The sequence below is a fragment of the Tetrao urogallus genome (assembly GCF_951394365.1).
Source record: "Tetrao urogallus genome assembly, chromosome: 16".
Classification (NCBI taxonomy): domain Eukaryota; kingdom Metazoa; phylum Chordata; class Aves; order Galliformes; family Phasianidae; genus Tetrao; species Tetrao urogallus.
In genome coordinates, this window is record NC_136829.1 from 8,755,759 (window position 1) to 8,768,085 (window position 12,327).

The following is a 12,327-nucleotide window of genomic DNA, read 5'->3' on the forward strand; positions in this document are numbered from 1 at the left end:
CCTGCATCTCAGATGAAGCATCACAGCAGTAGCACTGACTGTGCTTTCGTGTTACCAGAGTGTCTCTTCATTAACCTTATTTTATTTGCTGTAGCTGCAAACACGATTTCAAGGGTAGGAGCAGGGCCCGTCCCACTGGGAAGATTTGCAGGATGAAATGCAATCCCAGGACATCCCACTTGGATCCTCTAGCTGTGACATTGCTGCAGAAGGAGAAAAGTGTCTGGGGGTCCATGCTGCACGCCACTGACTGCCCAATTTCTTATGTCCCAGCACCTCTTCTTTGTCAATCTGAACATGTGGGTGAGCAGCACACCTGTCCCAGGGCTCTGTTCCAGCTGAGGCTGTTTCCTGCTGCAGGCTGTGTGGGTTCAGCAGCACGCTACTCCAGGAAAGCAGTTCTGTACAAACAGCAACACACAGGCTTGCGCTGCGGGTGTTTGCAAACAGCTGATCTAGAGAGATGCTTTTTTTTTTTTCTCCTTGTGCTTTTGACCTTATTTGCTGAAAATGAAACATCATGTAACCTTCCAGGAAATACCACGAATCTTCGATCTGACATGAGAACATAAATCTCCAGCGTGTGTGCATCAGTTCCAGTCAGGTTTTCAGGTCTCAGCTAGATCAGAATGCAATGGGAGCATCCCATATCAGGGCTAGCACCTGAGCTCCACACCTGTCCTGTCTTCGGAACAGCAGTCCCATGGCACTGCTTGCTGCCCATGGACCTGGCTTGTTTTCCATCCATTCTTTGTAGAAAGAATGGGATTTCTTGCACCTGAATTGCTGTAACTGTGCAGTTTTAATGGGATGGGTGCAAGTCTTCCCTCCCTGCTCTGGCTGAAAGAAAGCACTGCCTCACAGCTCTGATCAGCCCCCACTCCCACAGCCATCTCGGGCAGCAGAAGGTTCTCCTGCTGCTGGGAACTGGGGCTCTGCAGCCCCGACCACGCAGGGACGTGAGGGGAGGACGCAGAGGATGCCTGTGGTTTCCTGTCCGGTCCGTGCAGGCTGTTCAGTGCACAGGGCCTTAGCAGCAGTGAGGGTTATTTGAAGGTCAGAAGTTGCTCGTGTGAGAATGCAGCCCTGCTGCACAGCTTTTTTTGGCACCTGCTCGGTGAGAGCACTGTTTTGCTGGAGACGTGTATGCCTCCATCCCAAGATACCAGCATTCTGTGGGGACACATCTAGAGATGTGCAGGGCACTACTTTGTGCCTTATCCCGGAGCAGGGAACCCCCACACCCTGCCAGATCCAAGGAATGATTCAGAGATCTCTTTACATTTTGACGCCTTTTCCTCTGCATCAGGTCTGTGGCAATCTTACAGATTCACAGAACCCACTGTGAGAACAGTACCACGCACCCCCCCCCCCCCCCCTCCCCTTCCCCACACCCCTTCCTGCAAAAAGCAACTGAAACATGCATTTTTATTTATTTATTTTAATGGGACGACCTTTCCTTGTTTCTCCACTAGATGGGAGAGTGAGACTGGTCTAACAATCTGCCCGTCTTTATCCTGACAGGAATACAGGGAGGGAGACGAAGAATGAGGAATGCACTCAAGTCAGCTCTTGGGTGTGAGGGCACATCCTGCACGTTCTCTGCCCTTGGAAACGGTGTGGATAACCCTAAAAATGCACGTTGAGCCGAGTTACAGGCTAACCCCAAAAGTGCGTGGCTGTGGAGGACCAGTGCTTGCTGCAGGATTCCCTCAGTGTCAACTCCTCTGCCCTCATCCAAGGAGGAATCAGGTACGCAAAGGTTAGATCACAGAATTATAGGGTCATTTTGGTTGGAATAGAGCTCCAGGATCCCCAAGTCCAGCCCCAGCCCACCCCACAGTGCCCACTGCCCACATCTCTCAGTGCCACATCTCCACAGTGCTTGAACACCTCCAGGGACGATGACTCCACCACTCCCTGGCTGGTGTGCCAGCTGTGCCACTGCAGCACCGCTCTTTCAGAGAATATATTTTTCCTAACATCCAACTGAACTCCCCTGTGCAACTGAAGGTGTATTCTTGGGGTGAAACACTTCTTGGCTATCCGCATCCCAGGGAATCAGTTGACCCCCCTCCCCCCAACATTACTTTGGGAGCAAAAGAATCACACCCCGTTTTCTCCTCCTTTTCTCCAATGCCTTTCTCTTACAGGATTGTTGCATCATAATGCTCACGGCAGTAACGCTTCTTTCTGCAAAGATTAAAAATGTGCTGATGCAACAGCTGCACTTGCAGGAGGGGAATTTGTGGCCCCATCTGACACCGGCAGCTGCACGCAGAGGATGCCCTGTGGCATTCATGCTTTGCTAAATTTACTTTCACTGCAGCATTTCCCATCTCCTGAGGCATTGCCTGAGCTTCTACCGGAACTGAGTGTGTTTGGGAATTATAAAGTAGTAGAAACACTTTCTCAACCAAACCAAAAATTGCCCAATTTGCCTATTTTTTTGTTATTAAGTGGTTTGGGGTTTTTAAGACTGAGCATGACTTCTTCCTTTTGGGATTTCACGGATTCTGGAAGAAAATTTGTACTGCCAATTTTTCTGACTCTGACAGAATAGGAAAATACTGCAACTTTGGGGGCTTTTCTGTCTGCCCAATCTCTTTAATTTGCAATCTTTGTAAAGAAGTGACTCAACTGATTTGTTTAATGCTGGGGACATTTGTGCCCTTGAATGAAATAATCCTGACACCCCTCCGTAACTGTGTCCTCGTTGCCTTTGCAGGGGTTTCCCAGCTGCCATTACCTAGCCAGAGAGAGATAACAGCCTCTTTGGAAGAGGAAGTTGGGTTGTAATGTCTTCTGGGTGTAATTTCTTCTGTTTTCCATAAGCAAGTCACCCCATCCCATGCGTGTAACACCACTGCATTGCTCAGCACGGAGTCATGACCCACCCAGGCACCATGCTGAGAAGGACCAGCTTTCCCAAGAAGGGAGCAGACCTCTTTCATTTGCTGTAATTGCAAAAAAAAATTTGCTTAGAAGCAGCACAGTGATAGAAAATCCAGCTCTGGCAGAGTCAGGGCATGCTCAGTGGGGCAGCTTCTGGCTGCCAGGTAGGGGCAGTGCAGGGACACAGAGATGGGGACGGATGTACTATGGGATGTCTTGAAGGGATGGGGATTTGTGTGTTTGCTTCTGCCCTTGGGCAGCAGTCTGTTTCTTCCCATGCCCCTCATTCACAAAGTTTTGGGTGAGCAAATGGGAAAATGAAAGCCCACGCACACAGGGCCACTCCTGTGACTCTGTTCTGCTTTTTTTTTGCCATCCCCTTCCTATTGTCTCCCTTTACCACCTTGGAAGGGAATTAAAACTAGGAAAGGAGCTAGCTGAGGAGATAAGCTCTGAAGAGCCTGGTGGTGGGGTGCACCCTTGTGGTGGGTGCAAGGGACCTGTGGGACAAGGACACTGCTGGGAGCCACATCTTTCTTTGCTGACTACAGGAGATGGTGGAGTTTGCTGCTCTCTGCCAACATGCCAAATGCAAATGAGCATCAGGGATGAAGAAAGAGATGTTGAGCTGATTAAGTTCCTCTTTAATTATAAGGAGGAAATGGCACATGCAAGGATGGCTTCTGCTGCCAAGTTAGAGACGCTCCTGGGTGTATCGTGCCTGCCTTCCTGATGCATGGGGCTCAGTTGTAGGGTTGAGAAGGGTGAGAAAAAGTTTTGGGGCATGTTCAGAGCTATGGTTGATGGGGCATTCTATGGAGTGCTCAGCTACCTGTGATAAGTAGGGTATAGTCCAGGACAAGGCACTGGCATGCTTGGCATTTACTGCACTCATAACTCCAGCAGCAGCAGAAAGGGTGCAAATTCCAAACTTGCAAAGCACCAGCACTGAGGCCGGGGTAGGGAAGCAGATGAGCAAAGTGCCAGGAAACGTGTTGCTGCAGATTGCAGTCTGAGAGCTTTGGTAGCTGGCTGTTAGCATTGCAGCATCTGCATCGTGATGGTGACTAAGGATAGTTCCGTGGACTGGGGGGTCAGAAGAGTTTCCATTCCCCAGGGGTGCACACAGCTCCCAGCCAAGTGCTGCCTATGCTGGGATGCATGGAGGATGTAGGATGCTTCATGGATCTGGGATCTCTCCACAGGGGCACTGGGCAAAGGGTGACAGGGAGCACAGGGCACAGATTAATGACAAATGCTCCATGGTGAGCACCTCTGCCTGCACAACAGGGTCCCTGCATGGCAGAACTGTAGCACCAGCTGATGCTTGCTTGGATCTTGACCTCTTAGCCTCACGGGTGCTCTCAGTTAGAAGATAAGAGCCAGTCTCTCCTTTGGACCTTGATCCTGCAAGACCTATAAGGATGAACTTTCAAAATCAGACAGCTGGCAGGATTTAGCTTAATCTGAGATGGCAAAATCATCAGCCATGTGATTTCTCCTTGGTGTTTACGGTAGCAATATTTCTCCCAAGTTCAAAGTCTTTGCAGAAAACACGGTGACGTGTTTCGCAGCGATACTGTAGTTTTGGTGCAATGAACAACTACAGAAATCAATTTCTAGAGCAATATTTTGTATGCTGGTAATCTCTGAACTAATTACAGGATGGGAAAATCAATAGCTATCTGGAAATCTTTCCAGTGCAGACAACCAAGCATGCTGCATATCACGCTGGAATATATTCTTCACATACATGTGAGGCTGATGACTCCTGGATCTTATATGCAGATGATATCACTGTCAGTAAGAGTCTGCATTGTGTCACACTGTAACGTTTAGCAAAACCTGCAGGGGGAACTGAGCAGAGCAAATAGCACTGAGCAGCATTCAGTGCCAACTATTTAAGCCTGCAACAAAAAGAGCTGAAAGTCTCGGTTAGTTCAACAGGAATCTTTCTTTGAAAAGATTATGAAATGAAGTCATTAAAAGTTCATGCCTGAGGTAGAATGTTTTTTCATCAGATTTTTTTTTTAAATGTAAAACAGTGACTGAAAATAACCTCTCTCTGGTCTCCCATCTGGAGAGAAGCAGGGTCAATGGGTGGTTCAGTGGGGCAATCTAATTTAAAAAATAAATGAACAAAGAGGAAGGGCGTTGCTCTGATGAGAAGATCTTTCCAGGCTGTACACACTGTGTTGACCATGGCACACCACTTCCAACCAGAGCCCAAACCTCACAAAGGCTGGGATGGGATGGGATGCAAGACGTTGCAGCCCCACTCCTAACCTGTGGGGGCTCAATGAACTCTTCCTTGGCATGGTGGCATTCATGTTGTCACCACATGGAGAGCAAATATTCCCATCAGACACAGTGCCAAAAGTCCAGCAGGTGGGTAGGAAGCAAAGACTGCAGTTGACTTTCCTATGTTCCTGCTTGCACTGCACACAGCAATGAATTCTGAGCTGTCATGCAACCATGAAATATTGGCTATCATTTTATATGTTTACCTTTAATTATTCTCCATAACTGTTTCCCCTGGAGAATGGAGCCATGGAAAAACAGGACCAGGTGGACACTTGCCTTGCTGGACATTCCTGCAGATCCATGCTGCTGCAGTGGGACCCTCATTTGGACCAGGGCTCCAGATCCAGCATCTGGAGCAGGTAAGGTGCAGTGAGCCTCAGCACACCTCCAGAAACCAGGATTTGTATCCCCCCTAAATAAAAATATAGCGGGTTAGTTATGCTTACAAAGCTTGGAACTCAGTTTAACCCACGTGGTTACCTGGATTGCAATTCTTGCTCTTAATAAATATTTACATTTCTGTACATAGGTGTACAGAGCTACACGTATGGCACCAAGAAGGGAGAGCTGTGAGCTGCTGATGGCCCCAACAGGGCATCTTTCCTTTCTCGTTCCTTTCTCCTCCCCTTTTCCTTTCCTTCTCCTTGTTTTCTCCTTTTCTCTGTACCATCTCCTCCCTGACCAGAACATGCATGCACGGGGTCACTGCTGCTCTGGGCTGCAGTTGGAACAACACTGTCCTTGTCATCTCAGAGCCACAACTCCTTCTGAAGTGACCTCGGTGCTCAATCAGTGTGGTTAGTTGTCAGGTACTCGATGGGATGGCTTGTGCAGTGAGATTCAGGGATATTTCTCTTTTAGTGATGCAGCTTGGATTTTCCCATGATTCTTCAGTAATGAATACCATTTAAATAAAACTCAATAGGAGTGCAAGAAATCACTTCTCTTTCTTTCCATTCTAGGTGGACAAGGCAGCATTCTGCACATCACCTGATGGAAGCGACCTGGCAAGAGGGAGCTCAGCTCCTCCAGGAATATTTCAAGGAACAGCTGAAGGAAAAGTCACAGCTTTCCCTCTCTTGCTGTTAACACGTCACACTTTGTGTGTGCTCAGCAGCGTGGCTCCTGTTGCCATTTCCTGGCAGGGCAGAGCTGCGACCAGAACTGCAGGGCTGGCGAGGCCAGCAGAGGCTGTGGCACAACACAGCGAGGACACAACACGCAGCACAGCACTCACTCCATCCTCAGTGCTCTCCTGTCCCTGGCAAACCGTGGCTCAGTGCCATCCCCAACAGGAGGTTTGCATTGAGATTATCAGGTTTAACAGCCGCCCAGGCAAATGCCATTCAGGAATTTGTCTAATCCGTCTCTGAACACGGTTATGCTTTCGGGCTCCACAATGTCCTCTGGCAACGGTTGCCGCTATTAATGAGGAGCTGGGAAGAGGTTGCTTCCAGCCTCCTATCTGATCCTTTCATTTAGAGGATCCCTTACACTCACAAGGATAAACACAGCTGGCAAAGCCCTACAGGAGGAGACAGATGGAAGCTGCTGCTCTCTGGTGTGACACCAGCAGTGTCTCACAGAAGTACAGCAACACAAAGACCAGGAAACATCCCAGGGGAGGTTTTCAGAGGTGCATTTTCCACTGCCAGCACTTGAAAAATAAAGCCATTCTTATTGGCTATTTTTTATACATTTCCTGTGAATGACTTTCTGGCACAAATTGGAGTTATAATAGAACTCCAAGGAATATCTTGCAGAAAAAAAAAAAATTATAAAAAAATCCAGTTCTGTACTTCCTTCCTGGAGATTCGCTGCCTGTTCTGCAACAGGAGATGTGAATCATGGAAGTATTTATAACAGCAATATTAGGAAGAGATCATTAAGGCACCAGAAATCTGTGTTAGGCAGTACATCTTTAAATAAACTGTTCATGGCTGTGTTAACTCAATCTTGTAAGTGCATGCACACTTAACTTTATTAAAAATGAACCTGTTCCCCGAACCAGACTTTGCCTGATGAATGTTCTGCAATTCCCCATCTTCCCCAGTCAGTTCTGTGTGTCTTTGAAATATGAGGATGGTTTCATTTGATTAGCATTAGTAAGTTTTATGTCTGCACAGATTTAGGCCAAAGATTGTCGCGATCATCCCAAGTCCCACCTCACTCAAAGGACCAAACCTGAAGAAACATCTCCCAACAGTTTCAGTCAATGGAGCAGTTCCAGCTCAGAGAGCCCTCCTGCAGCTCTGCATCTGCATTCATTGAGCCCAGAGTTTTAATGTTTAAGTAGATTGATCAGGGAGAGCAGCCCAGGAGTATGTGTCTGAACACCTCCCACAGAGGTACGAGGCAGCATAAATCCATCCTGGTGTGAAATGCTAAGTGAGCAGGCAGCTCACACAGTCATTGCACTGATATCTGCAAGTGTTAGCTTGACCCATAAAGTCAGGGTTTTCAACGAACTAAAATGATCAGAGCTTCCCAAACTCAAGGAATAGCAAGCCATATAGCAGTAAGGATACAATGACGACGGTGTTGGTCAGTGATAACACAAATGCAATTACCACCTGGAGGTGAGAGGATCAGCAGGGCTGGCAGATTGGCTTGTTATGCCACTGCCAGGCATCTCCCAAAGATTTCTGTAGGACACATTTCTTCGAGGTTACCACTGCCCTTCCTTGCCAGACCTTGTTCTTCAGACACATCATCAAAGCCACTATGAGCTCATGCAAATCCATACATTTACATCTCAATCACCTGAAAGGTAAAACGTAGGGAGCTGCTGTATGAAAAACACAGCCTGGAATTGAGCCCAGTATTTCTTCTGCACCTTTGAAGAGGCGGAAGAACAGGGACACAACACCGGCCAAGCACAGCTTGGTGATGGGGCAGAGCAGGAAGCTGGGGGGTGGGGGGGGAGGTTCTCCAGCTCTGGTGCTTTTGACGCACCATTTCACCTTCGCACATCTGCTGCCCTTTCTATCCTGTTTAATTAAAATATTAACGGTTTGCAGCAGGGCCAGGTTCGTCAGTGATGTACAGCACCAGCCAAAGCACTGCTCTAATTTCAGTGCACAGCTTATGAAATTATTCATGTTTAATAAATTATCAGAGTGTGGCTATGGAGCAAACACTTCCTGTTTTTCCTAGCCACAGCACATCACAAGCAGCAGTTCTCCTACCTTTAATGTTGCATTCAGCAACTCCCAATTTAGCCCATTCAGTGAAAGCACAACCTGCCAGAAGCGCCAGCACATGCAATCCACTGAAAGAAGGGTGTAAAGGCAGCAGCTTCCAGGACCATGCAGAGCTGCTGCCTCAGAGGGTGATGGGAGCTTGCCTTTCCTTTGCTCTCCTTGCTGTGCAGCACCAGATGAGGATTTCCATTACCCAGCTCATCCTGTGCACTCTGGATGATGGAGAACTGATTGTGCTTTGGAGAGCTAAACACACAGTGCCTGAATTATTTATCTTTAACATGAAGAAACAGGCCAAATTCCCAGGTGATATGGAATGACCCTGATAAGGAACACAGAGATGGCTGTGAAAGCTGCACAGGAGCTGCCCCCCATGTGTATCTGTTGTGATTGCTGAGATCCTTCCTGCCCTGAGGATTTGTGACCTGGAGTGCATGGGGAGCTCCTGTGTGGGTCTGCCCTGTGCCTGTAACATTGAGCTCTGTCACAGCAGAGTAGGAACAGGCCCAGGAAAAGGGGTTTGCCCAGTGTCTCAGCACTGCTTTGGCTCTCTCAGCAGATTAGGCTCTGGAGCAGAGCTTCCCCTGCAATCATTAACCCTACCACACCTGCCCCAGTAACAACATTAGGCATTATACTGCACCAATAAAGATAACGCTGCGATAGCTGTGTTTGTGTCCCAAAATAATACTTATGCATCAGTTCCCATTCCATTTTTTCCTCCTTTTATGTGAGGTAGGTTTGTTGGAGCAGCCAGAGGACAGGGTTAGGTCCTGCTCTGCTATCACAGCTGCATCCCCTGGCAGCACAGCTTCCCCTGAGGTCTCTCCTGGCCATTCCCCACAGCTCCGCCAGCACACCCTGGAGGCAGGAAGGCTGCAGTGCCCTCCAGCAAGAGGACAATAGTTCATTTTTCCTACGAAGCACCTGCTCTCTCTCACACCTGCCCTCTCCCTAGCCAGGGTCTCTCTTCCATCCTTTTCCTTCCTTTTCCATTCTTTCGCCGACACTCTCTTTTGCTCCCTCTTTCCTTCCCACCCTTCCTCCTTTCCCCTTTTCCCTCTACTTCTCCCTCTCCCCCCGCTGCCCCCAACCATCTCTCTCCTCTCCCCCCGACCCTCTCTCCCACTTTCACTTTACCCTCCGCGTCCCCGCCCGCCATTGGCCGCACAGTCTCCGCGCTCCGCCTCCGATTGGAGGAAGCTCACGTCCATCAGGACTCGATGCCCGCGCCCTCGATGCGGGCAGCGGAGCGCGGGGCGGCGACAAGAGGGCAGCGGCGGCAGTGGCGGCAGGTACCGGCCGGGGGGACCGGGACAGGGATCGCAGGGACATGGGAGGGATGGAGGGCTGTAGAAAGGATGGAGGACTGTAGGAAGGATGGGGGAGCACAGGGTGGGTACCGCGAGCTGCTGGCTGCTCCGTGATACTGGGAGGGTTCTGGTTGCACAGCCGAACCGGGGACAGTGTGGGCTCTGGGAGCGGCGGGACCACCGATGAGATCCCCTTCCCCACAGCTCTGCACCGCTCGGGGAGCCCCGAGGCAACAGGGATGGGCACGGGAGGAGCCGTAGAAAAGCCCCGCGATGGGGATGGGGAGCGGACATGGGGATGGGGACGGGAGAGCGGGGATGGGGGAGCAGGGATGGGGATGGAGGAGCGGGGATGGGGATGGAGGAGCGGGGATGGGATTCTTCACCGGGGTCCGGGGAGGAGCGGATGGTGCCATGCGAGTGTTCTGTGGTCATCGTGTGCGGAAACGCGTGTCTCGCTTCAAGGGAAAAAAAAAAATAGCCGCACGCGAATCGAGACTTTCCATTTGGGCTTTCAGCGCGATGCTTTCAGAACAATACTTTTTACCACGGTGTAACTGAAATTCGTCAGGACTGAATCATTTCTTCTTTTTCTCCCCTTCCCCCACCCCTCCCGTTACCATATTTCTACGGGAAATTAGAAAGGTGCAGAGAAGGAGTGGAAAGTAGGAAGAGCTGGTGTGGAGGCATGGCACAGCGATGCTTACAGCAAGTGAAAGGGATGTGAGCAATACCAGCATCCTTATTTCAAGGGAATAGTAACTAAGTTAGAGAAGGAAGGCACAGGCAGCACGCTGGGCTGAAATCGCAGTGATCTCATTGTTTGACCTGTATTACTTTTGGTAACCTATTTGCTCAGTTGATACGAATCTGGAGTGTTGTAATAAAAACGTGCTTTTCAGCTTTAAGTCCTCAGAAGACTCTTCTGGATGACATTCATCACATGAGTTTGTTGCATGTGTCTTTTATAACCATTCTATAGTCTGATTTTACCGAGCAACACACTACAAACGTGAAGTTATCCCAGTCTGCCACTTCCATTTCTCCACTCCCCCCCCCCCCCCATATCCTCCCCCTTTTCTAGGCTCCTACATGGAGTCGCTTGGTTGTGAAAGCACACATTGAAATCGCATCTGATGGAGAACTAAAACAAAGGGGATCTTTAGAGACATATGCCTTGAGCTGTTGTAAACGTGATAAGTAGGATGAAACAGGGTGGGCGGGGAGAAGGAGTTAGTCAAATAACGAAAAGAAAAAAGAAAAAAAAAGCGAAGCTATTTTTATGCAAAGAGATCCAGCCTGCAGGCTACCGCAAATGATGTGAAGCGCTGCTCACAGCCCTGTGCCTTGGGGCTGCCCGCAAACTCCTACCCTGTGTTTGGCACTGAGCGGTGTGAGTGTGCCCAGGTGTGCCAGGAGCTGTGCAGGACAGTGCTACGTGGATCCTGCCCTCAGTTACCCCCGTGGAGATCCTGCCCTGGGATGGCAAAACACTGGAATTCCAACAGCAATCGATGCACATTGTAGTTATTCCTGGCTCTGGGAACTTAGGAGCTACCTGAGCAAGCGCTTACTAGAAATCTATACAGGGATTAGAGATTCACAGACAAGAGAGAAGATAGGATCAGCCATTACCAAAAGAAATAACCCCTGTTTTAGGAATATCAGCATCCAGCCGCTCTCCCCCTCATGATTTCCAGTTTCAACCCATCGAGGCTGCCTTAGTCTCTTTCGTGTGCCTGAAGCATGCTGTGGTCCTGCTCCTGGTTTGGATCTTTACACCCTGCAGCAGCCTAAAATGACTCATGGCTCTGCCTTGTGCTGATCATTCTGTTCTTTCCCTGCTGAGCTCCCCTTTACTTCACAATGCACCAAGCCCTGCTACCTGCCTTTCCCTGACGGTTTGGTCACAACCCATGGGTGAAGGTGCCAAATACTCTGTTTTGCCATTTGGGTTTGTGGGTTTCTTCGTTCTGTTCTCTGAGCTGCTGCTCATGTATTGATTACTCAGACCCTGGGACGTTTAAGTCTTGCACAGTCCCATTAATGCAATGATGAGCAGTGGAAATGCTTCGTAAGGTGCATGGCAGCACTTAGCAGAGCTGATAGCTTGCTGCTGGCGTTTCAGGATAGTGAGATGCTGGGCACGGTTTCAAGGGGAAGGTTCCCTTCCCCCTTTGGGTTCTGTTCTTGATAACAGGACGCTGGTGTTACAGCAGGGTGCAGGGTGGATAATGCTCTGAAGTGCATTGATATTCCAGTCTTTATTTCAGTGCCTGATATGAAATGAGTCCTGCTTACCCAGGACTCAAAAACTGTGTTATCTGGGCCCACTTCTGGGCTGATCTGTGCTGATGAGCACAACAGCACTGGGACAGCAGCAGCTCTGACCACATCTCTTCCTGCCCCATGCTTGACACACAAGCGCAGCATGTTAGCAGCTCCCCCAGCTGCCCTAGGAGCTGCTATTGGAGCTACTACTCTCCTTTCCCTTTTCAGAATGGATTCAGTGCTAGACCTCCCCATGATATAATTAGTTCTGTGCCATCTTGGCCCTGAACAACATCCCAGTGATGCTAAACTGGGCGATCCAAGAGGAAAGAGATTCTGCA